The 14,677-nt window shown below is 40.2% G+C and overlaps 6 non-coding genes across 6 annotated transcripts; 2 read left to right on the forward strand and 4 right to left on the reverse strand.

Annotated features, from left to right (window-relative positions):
- Positions 1 to 1,118: 1,118 nt before the first annotated feature.
- On the reverse strand, positions 1,119 to 1,191 carry trnar-acg (transfer RNA arginine (anticodon ACG)). The gene has a single exon. It is a non-coding gene; the product is annotated as a tRNA-Arg (tRNA).
- A 297-nt stretch (positions 1,192 to 1,488) lies between these two features.
- trnae-cuc (transfer RNA glutamic acid (anticodon CUC)) lies at positions 1,489 to 1,560 on the forward strand. The gene has a single exon. It is a non-coding gene; the product is annotated as a tRNA-Glu (tRNA).
- An 84-nt stretch (positions 1,561 to 1,644) lies between these two features.
- trnay-gua (transfer RNA tyrosine (anticodon GUA)) lies at positions 1,645 to 1,731 on the reverse strand. Its single transcript is given in 2 exon segments — positions 1,645 to 1,680; positions 1,695 to 1,731. It is a non-coding gene; the product is annotated as a tRNA-Tyr (tRNA).
- An 88-nt stretch (positions 1,732 to 1,819) lies between these two features.
- Positions 1,820 to 1,891, reverse strand: trnae-uuc (transfer RNA glutamic acid (anticodon UUC)). The gene has a single exon. It is a non-coding gene; the product is annotated as a tRNA-Glu (tRNA).
- Positions 1,892 to 7,654: 5,763 nt separating this feature from the next.
- trnar-ccg (transfer RNA arginine (anticodon CCG)) lies at positions 7,655 to 7,727 on the forward strand. Its single transcript has one exon. It is a non-coding gene; the product is annotated as a tRNA-Arg (tRNA).
- Positions 7,728 to 14,084: 6,357 nt separating this feature from the next.
- On the reverse strand, positions 14,085 to 14,158 carry trnat-agu (transfer RNA threonine (anticodon AGU)). The gene has a single exon. It is a non-coding gene; the product is annotated as a tRNA-Thr (tRNA).
- Between the last annotated feature and the right edge of the window lie 519 nt (positions 14,159 to 14,677).

The raw sequence follows: 14,677 nt of genomic DNA on the forward strand, positions 1-14,677 counted from the left end.
GACCTGAGATCCAGGGTCGGAGACTCTCTCCTCTCCAAGAGTAGGTTAAAAGCAATGGTTTCTTTTGTGTCTGTGTGTCAGAGCCCTTAGGTGTTGCTGCAGCTCAGAGACCTACAAGTGGAGGAGATTACACTGCAAGTCGGCTGGATGACCTCTAAGTGGTAGGCACTTATGCCGCACGTAGGCTGGGTTTGCGATTGATGTGGCTGTAGTAGACATTCATAAAAATAAAAAAATATATAAACTGCTTACTCTGAGGTTGTGTTTAGGGTTGGGGTAGGAGTAAAATTGAATAAAACACAGCAGGTTACCGTGAGGTTGGGCCTAGGGCTGGGGTAGGTGTGATTTTAATAAACTGCGATAGGTTGTATTCTGTGCCATGTACGAGACATTGAATCAATGAAACCCACATGGAGGTTTGTTACTGTGAGGTTGGGTTAAGAGTTGGGGTAGGTTGGGAGGTTGATAAAACACAGCAGGAAACTGTGAGGTTGGTTTAAGGATTGGGGTAGGTTTGACATTCAAACATAACTGGTTGGACGCAGTGTCTTGTACCAGACATTAAATGAATGAAAACTCCAGGAGGTTTTTACAGCCCACTTGGGGCTGACCAGGTCGTTTGGAGCAGGCTCCGATTTCTATTTATACCTTTCTCAGTCAGGTAACTTCCTTTTCAGTAGTATGAGCGTCTGCACTGTGTGGCATATTTGCCGACGTATAACATAGACTGAAACATTGCTCACACTTGTCTGAGGTGGTCATTTTGACTGCAATCTTGTTTTAGGTTGGCACTTTGTTTTTGAATATTGTATGCTTTTCGAATGCGTATCTGTGCTGCAGTAGAACGCCTTAGCCTCACAGCAAACATTTTGGTTTACAAGCTGTCACTGCTGTCTTCCCAGGAGAGTGGCTGTACTGGTTTCTTCTGGAAGTCCTGAGGGATGTACGGGACCAAGACATGAGAGCGGTTGGGGCAGCCTTTGAACCCAGGAGAGCACCCCACAGGCTCTGTGCTGGCGGCCCCAGAAACTCGATTCACTCCAGAGTAGAACCGAACAACTCCGGCAGGGGCAAACCGCGACCGCACTGCACTGAGAGCAACGCAAAAAAATCCTGGACGAGCCAGCCAGGAGTCGAACCTAGAATCTTCTGATCCGTAGTCAGACGCGTTATCCATTGCGCCACTGGCCCAGTCCGCATCAGCAGTGCTCATTAGCATGGTCGTTGGAAAGAGGACACGGCTCGGTGAACATGGAGTTCCTTCAACGCATGCTGTGCTTTGTTGTCATGGCAAGTTGTGGTGCCGATAGGATGCTCTTACACCGAGCATGTGACAGTCCCTCCCAAGAAGAACTGTGATCCAGGCTCTGAGACTTTCTCTTCTCCAGGAGGAGGTTGCAAACGTTAGAGTTATTTTTGTCAGAGCAGCTGCAGCACACCTGGGTGGAGGCCCACAGGTAGACTTGAGGCCAACCTTCACGCAGACCTTCCCTGGTGGTCTAGTGGTTAGGATTCGGCGCTCTCACCGCCGCGGCCGGGGTTCGATTCCCGGTCAGGGAACATCCTTTTCACCTCCATGCTGAACTTTGAGGAGTGGTTAACTGACTTGGCGAAGGCAAGAAAGCGGCTCGAGCGCAAAAGATGTCCTTCGAGCCGGAGTCGAACCAGCGACCTAAGGATTGCCATCATCCCACCTACAGTCCTCCGCTCTACCAACTGAGCTATCGAAGGCTTACGGGGCAGTTCCACAACCACATCCTATAATGTAGCTGCAGTCCGACCGCTGGCCAAAAAGGACAGAAGCAAAAGCACTCAAGCCTTCCCATACCGGGAGTCGAACCCGGGCCGCCTGGGTGAAAACCAGAAATCCTAACCGCTAGACCATATGGGAACTGCCACTCTTGAAACCCAGTCTTGGCACAAACTCCAGTTCATTCTGATCGCTGGCAAGTCCCTGCTCCACTTGCACAAGTGCCACTCATACACTTACGCACTCTCTCATACACAGTTTCTTGGTTTCCGTAACCGAGAATCTTCTGATCCGTAGTCATAAGCGCTAACCTTTGTGCCACCGTCACTCTGTTCAGCACCTTGTTAGCACATTGCTTGAAGCAAGGACAAGGCTCTGTCAACCCGGAGTTCCTTCACCACACATTCTGCTTTGTTTTTATGGCAAGAGGTTGTGTGGATGGGATGCTCTTACAGGATTCCTGACAGTCCCTCCATAGAAGACCTGAGATCCAGGGTCGGAGACTCTCTCCTCTCCAAGAGTAGGTTAAAAGCAATGGTTTCTTTTGTGTCTGTGTGTCAGAGCCCTTAGGTGTTGCTGCAGCTCAGAGACCTACAAGTGGAGGAGATTACACTGCAAGTCGGCTGGATGACCTCTAAGTGGTAGGCACTTATGCCGCACGTAGGCTGGGTTTGCGATTGATGTGGCTGTAGTAGACATTCATAAAAATAAAAAATATATAAACTGCTTACTCTGAGGTTGTGTTTAGGGTTGGGGTAGGAGTAAAATTGAATAAAACACAGCAGGTTACCGTGAGGTTGGGCCTAGGGCTGGGGTAGGTGTGATTTTAATAAACTGCGATAGGTTGTATTCTGTGCCATGTACGAGACATTGAATCAATGAAACCCACATGGAGGTTTGTTACTGTGAGGTTGGGTTAAGAGTTGGGGTAGGTTGGGAGGTTGATAAAACACAGCAGGAAACTGTGAGGTTGGTTTAAGGATTGGGGTAGGTTTGACATTCAAACATAACTGGTTGGACGCAGTGTCTTGTACCAGACATTAAATGAATGAAAACTCCAGGAGGTTTTTACAGCCCACTTGGGGCTGACCAGGTCGTTTGGAGCAGGCTCCGATTTCTATTTATACCTTTCTCAGTCAGGTAACTTCCTTTTCAGCAGTATGAGCGTCTGCACTGTGTGGCATATTTGCCGACGTATAACAGAGACTGAAACATTGCTCACACTTGTCTGAGGTGGTCATTTTGACTGCAATCTTGTTTTAGGTTGGCACTTTGTTTTTGAATATTGTATGCTTTTCGAATGTGTATCTGTGCTGCAGTAGAACGCCTTAGCCTCACAGCAAACATTTTGGTCTACAAGCTGTCACTGCTGTCTTCCCAGGAGAGTGGCTGTACTGGTTTCTTCTGGAAGTCCTGAGGGATGTACGGGACCAAGATATGAGAGCAGTTGGGGCAGACTTTGAACCCAGGGGAGCACCCCACAGGCTCTGTGCTGGCAGCCCCAGAAACTTGATCCACTCCAAAGTAGAACCAAACAACTCTGGCAGGGGCAAACTGCAACTGCAGTGCACTGACTGAGAGCAATGCAATAAATCCTGATCGAGCCAGCCAAAAGTCGAATCTAGAATCTTCTGATCAGTCAGACACGTTATCCATTGCGCCACTGGCACACACTGTTCAAGGAGTGCTCATTAGCATGCTGTTTGGAAAGAGGACATGGACCGGTAAACATGGAGTTCCTTCAACGCATGCTGTGCTTTGTTGTCATGGCAAGTTGTGGTGCCGATAGGATGCTTTTACACAGAGCATGTGACAGTCCCTCCGTAGAAGAACTGTGAACCAGGCTCTGAGACTTTCTCTTCTCCAGGAGGAGGTTGCAAACGTTAGAGTTATTTTTGTCAGAGCAGCTGCAGCACACCTGGGTGGAGGCCCACAGCTAGGCTAGAGGGCAACCTTTAGCCAGGCCTTCCCTGGTGGTCTTGTGTTTAGGACTTAGTGCTCTTACCGCTGTGGCCTGGGTTCAATTCCTTGTCAGGGAGCTTCCTTTTCACCTCCATGGTAAACTTCGAGCAGTGTTGCCGAAGATCTCTTCACGAAAGCAGCTCTGAATGCAAAAGATGTCCTTCGAGCCGCACTGTAAGACGTAATAAGACACACTCTGGCACAGACATCCAGTCTGCACGCTGGAATACACACTATTATCTCATGGTTAAGACGCAGCTTCAAAAATTAGTTTCAAACCGGAAGTACAAATTTGCTTGAAATAACGCAAAAACCGCCAATTTACACTTTTTAGTGAAATATTTGTGTCCTAATAGTGTTTTTAGCAGTGTGGGACACATATACGACTATCAACAGCTCAAAAAATGTGTTTTGGAGTTTCGTGACCCTTTAAGGTACAAATGGTAGAGAAAATACACAGATGAAAATCTTACTTTGTTTTTCTTTTAACTAAGTATATTTTTATATGTTTTGTTGTTTTGTCTCAAATTATTTTATGTAGGACACAAATGCCTCAAATGCAGCTTTAACATCATTGGAATAAATTATATTTTAACATATTCAAATGGAAAAGCTAACATATTAAAAAGGAATAATTATTTACAAGGTTACTTTTATATCTGCATTTTTATAAACTAAAGCAGTTTTGTCCCAAACCTTTGAAAAATAGTCCATGTTGTCTTTATATTTTTAGATGCTTTATTTATTACTGATTTTTCTTTATGCTTTCAAAATATGTAATTATGCAGTTGAAGTGATATTGTGCTATTTTGCTACATAGTAGAAGTGAACTAGTTTTGTTTTGTGTTAAAGCCACAATGGCCCTGTATAAAAGTGCTTTACTGGGACCTTATAGGCACATTTTGTGCCTGGACTCAACTTAGTATTAGTGGGACCTAACTATTTTGTTAATTACTAAATGCCCACAGAGCATGCTCATAGGACATACTTCTGACTCAGATAGTATACCTATACTTTGCCCATTGTGGCTATATACACTCCACTTTGTTTGGACTTGCTATGGGCCCAAAGTGAACTTCTTTTTCGAGTGGGCCAGCCCACAGTTTGGTCTAGCGACATTGTATATGTTTTTGGTATAGACATGTTTCTTTGGAAATTTGTGCAGTAATACTGTACACTCAAGTACATGAAGGTGAGCTTTAGCAAACAGCATAATACATTCAAAACTATTGTATAAAAATAGCATATCTTATTAAAAAAAAGCATATCTTAATTAAGATATAAATTGGATCTCATTGAAATACTGTAGAAATTATCCAAAAGGATTTTTATGTATCGTACTATAAAACAATCCTATAGGAATGGTTCCAAAATATGATCAAAATTCTAATTGAATTCCTTCAAAGAAATCCTATAAGATGCTACTTTTTTGTCTGTTTGGCAGTGCCACAAAAAAATTCTGTGAAACCGGTCCAATCTACTTTTTGTTCATGTTGTTTTTTGTTATGTGCGTCGGCAACTCCCTGGATGCGTATTACAGTTCACAGGCAGTAAAACGGCCCAGTGGCCTAAAGGATAAGGCACCAGTCTTCGAAGCTTGGGATTGTGGGTTCAAGTCCCACCTGGGTTGTCTTTGATGCATTTCTTATTAAGTTGGCTGTGCAGCACAATCCAGTGTGACCTTCAAAAAGCTAGGTTCATACCCTTAGGTCAAAAAGACATGACAATGGAAAACTCTTTAGAGAATATGTTTTGTCATTAGGTGTACACACCAGATTGTCTGAATGCAATATGGTATAGGGATCCTAAAGTGCTGTTTTCTGAGTTATAAGAACTTCCTGAGCCATACAACAGATATGGCAAACGCTAGTATTGGCCCAGTGGCCTAATGGATAAGGAATCAGCCTTCAAAGCTAGGGATTGTGGGTTTAAGTCCCATTTGGGTTGTGTTTGTTGGGTTACATATAAATTGTATGGAAAGAATCCTGACATGTCTCCTCAAAGCTTATGCGTGATGATCTGAGGTCAATAGTTCGCTTCAAACTCTCAGACTTGCTGCACACTTCAATTAAGATTCATCCAATCTTGCGTGAATTATCCAATCACGTTACGCTCTGGTAATGGAGATCTTGACTTCAAGTACCCGGTGGCTTTCAAATAATGGTCTCATGTTAGGTGGATGATGATTAAATGCAAACAAGAAAATAGCTGCAGAAAGGTTGTGATTTCATATTAATGAGAGTGGCCTCGTCTGGAATTTGAAACTCAAGACCAGTCTCAAACCATACCCCAGGACCAATGAGACACGAATGTGGATGATTACACAAAGAAAATGTTTGTTCATTAGTTGCAAACATAGAGATCCCAAAATGCAGTTTTCCATGCGTTGGCATCTTGTTGAGGGCATACAAGAGCTCCATGACAAAAACTTGGTAACATGGCCCAGTGGCCTAAAGGATAAAGCATCAGCCTCTTGAGTTGGGCGTTGTGGGTTCAAGTCCCATCTGGGTTGTCTTTGAAGGTCTCACATCAAGTTGGGAGCAATGTTTGTTGGATGAAACACAGTAGCTGTGAAAACCTTCTAGAGATGTGTTTGCGTGTCATTAACTTCCTTCGTTGTCATCCTTATTAGAACGATCCATAAACAAATCTAACAACTGAATCATTGCCGCTACTTTCTTTCAAATCAACTCACTTTTATTGTCACATCAGCAGCAGCATGTGTGCTATGATGAGTGAAAAGCTTAGGTGCTGGCTCCAGACAGCACAAAATACAGAGTAATACAGTGCAAATACAACGACAGTACAAAATACAGACAGTGCAAATGAAATGACAGTGCAAAATACAGACAGTGCAAATACAACGACAATGTGAAATTGACAGCGATGTGAACAATGAATAGATGTCCACATAGTTGTAGGCAGTATTGTTTCAAGTATGGATTGGTTAAAGTGCAGTGCAAGCTACATATTGATGGTGTGCAGTGAGGGTATGGTAGAGTCTGTGTGTGGTGTGTTAAGTGTTCATCAGCCTGATAGTCGGAGGGAAGAAACTTTCCATCAGCCAGCTGGTACGTGACCGGATGTGGCAGAACCATGTGCCTGAGGGTAGCAAACTATTTTGTCGGTATAATTGTACATGTTTGACTAATTTAGATTAGAAGTAGATTGTGGGTTCAAGTCCCACCTGGGTTGTCTTTGATGCGGTTCCTTTTAGGTATCTGTTGCAGCGCAATCCAGTGTGACCTTCAAAAAGCTAGGTTCATACCCTTAGGTCAAAAAAACATGACAATGGAAAACTCTTCAGAGAAGCTGTTTGGTCATTAGGTGTACACACCAGATCATCTGAAAGCAATAGGGATCCTAACGTGCTGCTTTCTGAGTTACAAGAACTTCATGAGTCATACAACAGATATAACAAATGCTAGTATTGGCCCAGTGGCCTAATGGATAAGACATCACCCTTCGAAGCTGGGGATTGTGGATTCAAGTCCTGTTCGGGTTGTGTTTTTATGGGTTACATTTAAGTTGTGTGAAAAAATCCTGGCTTGTCTACTCAAAGCTTAGGTGTGATGATCTGAGGACAATAGCTTCGAAGTCTCAGACTTGCTGCACACTTCAATTAGGATTCATCCATTCTTGCTTGAATCTCACTGTCACGTTACAAACCTAAAAGGTTCCGCTAAGCTCTGGTAATGGAGATCTTGACTTCAAGTACCCCATGGCTCTTAACTAACGGTCTCATGTTAGGTGGATGATGATGAATTGCAAACAAGGAAATAGCTGCAGAAAGGTTGTGATTTCAAGTTAATGAGAGTGGCCTTGACTGGAATTTGAAACTCTCAAGACCAGTCGCACTATACGCTAGAACCATACCCCAGGACCGATGAGACACGAATGTGAATGATAGCAGAAATAAAATGTTTGTACTATTAGTGACGTGGCCCAGTGGCCTAATGGATAAGGCATCAGCCTCCGGAGCTGGGGATTGCGGGTTCAAGTCCCACCTGGGTCGTTTTTGAAGGTCTCACTTCAACTTGGGAGCAATGGTTGTTGGATAAAACACAGTGGCTGTGAAAACCTTCTTGAGATGTGTTTGTGTGTCATTAACTTCCTTCATTGTCATCCATATTTCCTGTTATGACTAAAAGGGTACTCTGTGCTTACATATAAAGCTGGTGGGGTTTTCATGATCCATAAACAAATCTAATTACCGAACCATTGCCACTGCTTTTTTTTGTCTGTTTTGTACATGTTAGAATGATTTACAGTAGTTGAGAGTTCAATGTGGCTATTACCTCCGTGGCATATACCGCCGCCGCTTTAAATGGACAAGCACGAGTTTTTAATGTATGACCGCAGTCTGTGAATATGCCGCCAGGGGGCACAAAGGGATGCTAACAGACAGAAATAGCCTATACAGCAGCTGTAAATATGCTACTGTTCTTGTAAATAAAGATGAAATTATAAAACAAAGCATTATAATTCCTTCATTAATCATTAAACATTTGTTAACACGCTTTATTATCATTGTAAACTTGTTAAGTGCAATGAGGATTAATTTTGGAAAGTAGAATTGAAGAAATAAAAGACAACTAAAATATAAGCACAAACATTCATAACAAATAAGTAGGCCTAAATAAATAAATAAAGCAGTCTTTTAGCCTAAATATAAAAAGATGTTGTTTGCTATTTTGATAGGACTAGGACAGTCATTTATTAAGCTTTTTCATTTATATCTTCATTTACATTTTTACTTATGTTTTCGTTGTTGATTAAGCATAAAAAGAAATTGGCTTACCTCAAGCAGATCACTAAAAGTATAAAAAAATAATTTTGCCGCAGGACATAAATGAAGTCCCGCAAATTTATTTTTAATAATTTAGTTGTAGTTCAGTTCATTTTTTTTCGAAACGCCAATGTTCTCCTTTAAAGTATAATTGTTGTTTTGTTTTTTGTTTGTTTTTTTTACTTGTAGTAATGGCTCAGTATCTTTGGTATTTTAATTTAAATTTTTAGTCATCTTGCGTGTGAAATATAATTTGCACATAACCGCGTAAAAAGAAGAAAAAGCTGTCAAAAGTTAGAGCCAGTTCATCCAAATTAGCCATATTAAAATACAACATGTATGTTAATACAGGCAGAGTGTAAACAAACTCAGGGTAAGGCTAAATTATGCACTTTCCTTTTAAGGCAAGATTTATGCTATTTATGCGATAAATGGAGCATTAATTAATCACTCTTGCAGCTACATATCAATTTAAGTCATAACATTTTATAGCCTACATGCTACTATGGTGTATAATAATGTTTGGTGGAACAGTAAATTGGTTTAACAACTTGAATTTGGAATCGGGCCAGCCGAGTTGCTTTCAGAAAATATTTTTTTTATTATACATATATATTATTATATTATTAAATTACCACTATTTTGGAGACCATGCACTTCTTCACCCTCTTCTCCACTGTTTTCTTAAGTTAGTTAAAATGATTTTAAAACATGAAATGTAGGAAAACAGTACAAATAATCATGAAGGAGATAACGGAAAGACAGAATGGTATAATAATTACCCTTTGTGAGTTCCCGGTCCTCTTTCTGTAAAAAAAATGAGCTGTTATTAATGACTAAATAGGTCACGCAGAAGATCAGCTAAGAAAAGTTCTACAGGGTCTGTGGCACTTGCGGCCTTATGGGTTCATACAGGTTGTGAAATGTGGGTGGGAATGCAAAGCTGTGAATCTTTTGGATATGACAATAGCCTGTACTGTATAAAGTAGCCTAAATTTATCAACTTACCCTAATCCTTTAGCTTTCATTTACTTAATTTTTTTTTTACAATAAAATTGTTGCAAAGTAGCAATAGACAAGTTGTTACAGCAACACACAAATATGTTTCAAAGGATTAAAATATTACAAAAGTTATTATTTTCTACATAAATATAAAAACTGCTGCCTCCATGCCTTCTTCATCTTGGGTGGCTTGTTTTTAGTTCATTCATGACAACTTGCTTTCTTATAATGTTATTATTAGCAGCAGTATTGTTTATTATATGCATATTTATATTTGTGTTATTAAAAACAAGCTTAGATTTGTCTACCTGTCAGGTTTTGGACCATATGGGGCATAGCTAAATTATATGTACAAAAAACAATACACAACAAAAGAGTTTTGAAATATTAAATATGAAGCATTTTGGTTAGATTACATTAATCAAATCACGCAAACAGAGCATTTAGAAATTACGCAAACAGAGAGTAAAACCATCAGAAACCTACCTTCTTTTCTGTCATCCAGTCCTGCGCAAACAAGTGTTTATGTGTTTGTCTGACATGGTTAAATAAAAAAAAATAAATAAATAAATGTAAAGCTTTATTATAGCTGTTGAGCGCAAGGCTATTTCCCAAAGATGGGTTGCGGTTGGAAGGGCATCCGCTGTGTAAAAACTTGCTGGATAAGTTGGCTGTTCATTCCGCTGTGGTGACCCCGGATTAATAAAGGGACTAAGCTGATAAGAAAATGAATGAATGAATAAAATATAGGCTATAGCCTAGTCTATATTTTATTACTTGCACTTATGTCCTGCAACACTTAACAATTTCCTTGATAACCGAATAATATGCAACATCCTTAAATTATTCTCTTAAATAAAGGGAAATTACCTATCAAGTGTCATATAGTCTAGGGAAATGTTAATATGATTAGGTTTCTCCTGAGCATTTGGGCAGAATGTTTGACGACGTCTATCAAAAAGAGGACGTTATAAAATATATATTTTTTACTGACCTATTACTGGAAAATTTCTTTAGGCAACTTAACCCTGCGTTTTTGTCGAGATTCCCCCGTACTTTACCATTTAATCCCTCTATCACGTTTATCCCACTTGATTCCTCAGTTATATCACTGGGTTCTGTTAATGCTCCGGTCAGCTAATCAAAAACTTGTCTGCATATTTACTTATGGGTGGGTCACAGGTGGATTAGATCAATCTTTGGTTATCCAAACTTTGACCACAATAAAGCTCACTACAAATATGCAGACATCTTCATTCTTACAATACCCAAATAAGCTTTTAGCATCATATGCGTTTATACACACATTTAAGCAACACATTCATAATCATGATGATTATTTTTGCCAGTGCAATGCGTGCGCTAGTTTTATTCATCCATTTACGTTGATGATCATGTTAATGGATGGCCGCAAACTTCACAGTTCATCGGGCACAGTTAACAACCTTTCTGCATATTGCAGCACATTAACAAATCGACTCAGAATCACTTAGCTATCATAACCGTTTTGTGTTTCATTTATAGATTTAATTTCAGATCATTTCAACCAATTATTGCAGTGAAAAAAAAATGATGCATCAACACATCAAAGCACTCTCTTGCTGACATCAGGGCTTTCCTGTTGCAGTCGGGTGTGCACGTCTCCAACACCACTATAAGACGACACTATAGACGTCAAAGACCTGTAGGCCTTCCTAGAAAAACAACTGCAAGGAAAATGAACAGGTATTGTGTATTGTCATCTTGTCAAATCAAGTATTTCAGCAACACTGATGTCAAAAAGTTATTAATAAAATTTTTGTATGTGTTTGTTGTATAGTGCTGCACTTAAAACGATTGACGAAAAACTTAACAAGGACAATGAGCGATCTGCTAAAAAGATTCAGAGCGAGCTTCTGTTTAGAATACAGTTAAAAGCATCAGTCTGCACTATTAGAAAACCATTAAAACAACTCAGGTGGACCTATGGAAAAGCCAGGTAAGCCATTTTGATCAATGCCATAATGAAAAGATTCAATTAACATTCATTCATGCATCTCTTTATTTAGGCTATTTGCTTTATACGACCCTATTAATAAACCGCCATGTTGTAAAAACGAAAGCAAAGCATCCAGAAAAATTCATGTCTGGGGAGCCATATTCCATCAGGGACCTGGACCGCTAGCTGTGTTAGAAAATTAGTTCAAATTTCTTCAATATGATTGAATCGTTTCTTTGCAGTTTCTTTATTTACAACTTTTTTTTCTATTTTCAGGGATTGGACAGCTGTTTTTACAAAGACACTATAGTAAAATTTAATCAGGTTCCATATGTAAAACAACACTTTAAAGAACCACATCGCTTCTTCCAAGGTAGATGCAGTATGTAGGCCTACTGTACCAACTGTGTGTGTGTGTGTGTGTGTGTGTGTGTGTGTGTGTGTGTGTGCACACGTTCACTGCTGTGTGAATGGGTTGAACTTTTTTATCAATCTTGATGATTATAGAATAAATAGTGAAGTTAACACATTGCTTAAAGGTAACATAGTTTACCCCTTTTTTATGATTTAACATTATTATTATGGTTCTTCTGAGTGTGCCAGTTTAGGTTCAGTTCAAAAAACAATTCAGATTTTTTATTATGATGTGTTATAATGTATCATTTTGGGGGCGTGTACACAGCTCGCTGTTTTACATTTACATTTAGTCATTTAGCAGACGCTTTTATCCAAAGCAACTTACAAATGAGGACAAGGAAGAAATTTTCACAACTATAAGAGCAACAATAAATAAGTGCTGTAGGCAAGTTTCAGGTGTGTAAAGTCTAAAAAGGAAAGCATTAGTAATGTAAGAATTATTATTTTTTTGAGTACAGTTAGTGGTATAGCTAGAGGCAATTGCAGATTAGGAAGTGAAGAGGAGACTAAATAGTTGAGTTTTTAGTCGTTTTTTTTTCACAGTTAATACGCATTTAAAACAATAAAAGATGTAAATCTAATAGTTTTCTACTGTTATTAATATAACAACTTACATCTCTGCATTCCCTTGCAAACACTGAATCACCATAGCAACGGTAAACACAAGCTAACAGACAAGAGAGATTTGTTATTGTTTGTAAATCTGATCTGCTGCTATAGTGTACGATAAGGCACGATGATGTTATTCTAAAGCACTATTCCCTTGAATGCTGTATAATACTCTATTATGATTTATTTATATAAATAAATAATTTTAATATATATTATTTAATCAAGTATTCAGCCAATGTTTTTTTTTAGATTTATAAGGGTATTTCTATTTGCTCTATTGCTGTGTACTACCCACTAGTAAACTGGGTTACAATTGACTATATATAAATCAGTTGACATTATTAAGGCATTTATTGGGTACAATTGCTACTTTTTACTGTCATTCATTGTGTTTTGGTCATTATCAATGCACTGTCACTTTAATTGAGCATAAGCAGCGTGTCAAAAATAGACCCGGCGCCGAAACTATCGCTGCACTGCTGCTTCAGCGACACTCACGCCTCGCGCTGACACGCTGCTGCTGCGTGCGATATGAAAGCTCTAATCTGTTAACATGGATGCGGAAAAAACACGCGCTGCTCATGCTCTGCTGATGCGCTGCTGACGCTTGCGGTGTGAAACAGCCGTTAGTCTTAACACTAAAAGAAAAAACCTCTGGATACGATACTTCCAAACGCAGTTTCATCTAAGACAGTGAGTGGGGGGGAAGCAAAATTTACTGTGCTTTCTACTCAGTTACTTTGCACATGCATAAAGAGGCTCTTGTACGACAAATCCAAAAGGCGTGATCTCAACAATAGGTGGCAGTTACTTTTCCCCAAAACCACAAGTTGCCGACGAGTCATTCCTCAAGCCCTCTAGGCCTACACCGTTTTCTAATCTCCCTTATTTAAAACAGCTCAATTAAGTCATCGGCTTTATTGTAGAGTACCCTGAGTATCTGAGCCTGCACTGCGCAATGAAAAGAAAGAAGCAAAACGGGATGGACAGATGCCTAAAATGTTAGAAACGCACCACACCTTAAGTCAGTGAAGGAAAAGAGCAAAGCTTGTGACTCTGGTGGGACTCGAACCCACAACCTTTGACTGGCTCAGCTCACAGCCTAGAAGTCCAATGCACTATCCATTGCACCACAAAGGCTGAGTGCTCTGCTTACTCTAGCACTGTTGCAGAGAAAGCACTTTTTAGTACTCTCTGGCCCATGAAAGGACAGCCAATTGCGGACAAGGCACTGCAGGGATTCGAAGCCAGGATCTCTTGTTTACTAAACAGTCACTTTGACCAACTAAGCCACAGCGCCAAACGACCTTGACACAGGCTCATTGTTTAATTCCAAAAAAAAAAAAAAAAACTAACAACGGTAGCGCTGCATGTGGGAATGTCTGGACTTGAAATATTAAAGTCCAATTGGTTAAGCATTACCACACTATGCTATAGAAAGCCATCGTCCAAAGCCCTCTTGAACAAGCAGCGTTCTTAAGGATTTAAGTTTTGTTAAGAAACCGACTGCTTAACATCCCGCTGCGTAAACACTCGTTACTCTTAACAAATAGCAAACAGGAAACATATACATTAGGCACTGCTGGGATTTGAAGCCAGGATCTCCTGTTTACTAGACAGGCGCTTTGACCAACTAAGCCACAGCACCAACGCTGAATAAAAGGCAAGATGCTTTTGCACACAGAGACTAAAAAAAGACAGCAAGTCTTAAAAGGGCAAGCAAAGAGGTTGTTTAACTCTATTTGTCGCACTATTCATTACGCCTCAAAGCTATACAATTTTATAATTCATTCCGGTGAGCTCTACAAAACAAGCACACGCACCAACCAGACTAAGGCGCTGCGGGGATTTGAGCCCAGGATCTCCTGTTTACAAGGCAGGCGCTTTGACCAGCTAAGCCTCAGCACCACAGAAGTTCGCAGTAAGAGACATTTTCGCGATAACAAAAATCGAAGAAGAAAAAATAATACACAACAAAAACCAGCATGTCAGGATGCAGAAAATGCTGACAAGACGGACGCGGTCTTTTAGAGTCTGGACGTTCATGTCTCAAACCTGACCATGTCATCCAAACCCAGAGTCAGCTCGGAAAATGGAAATCAGGACAAACATATGCTATCGGCCATTGAAAGAGTTTCAGATCAGAAAGCCACTCTCCCATAATCTG

Source organism: Danio rerio, chromosome 4 (genome assembly GCF_049306965.1).
Source record: "Danio rerio strain Tuebingen ecotype United States chromosome 4, GRCz12tu, whole genome shotgun sequence".
NCBI classification, from domain to species: Eukaryota; Metazoa; Chordata; class Actinopteri; order Cypriniformes; family Danionidae; genus Danio; species Danio rerio.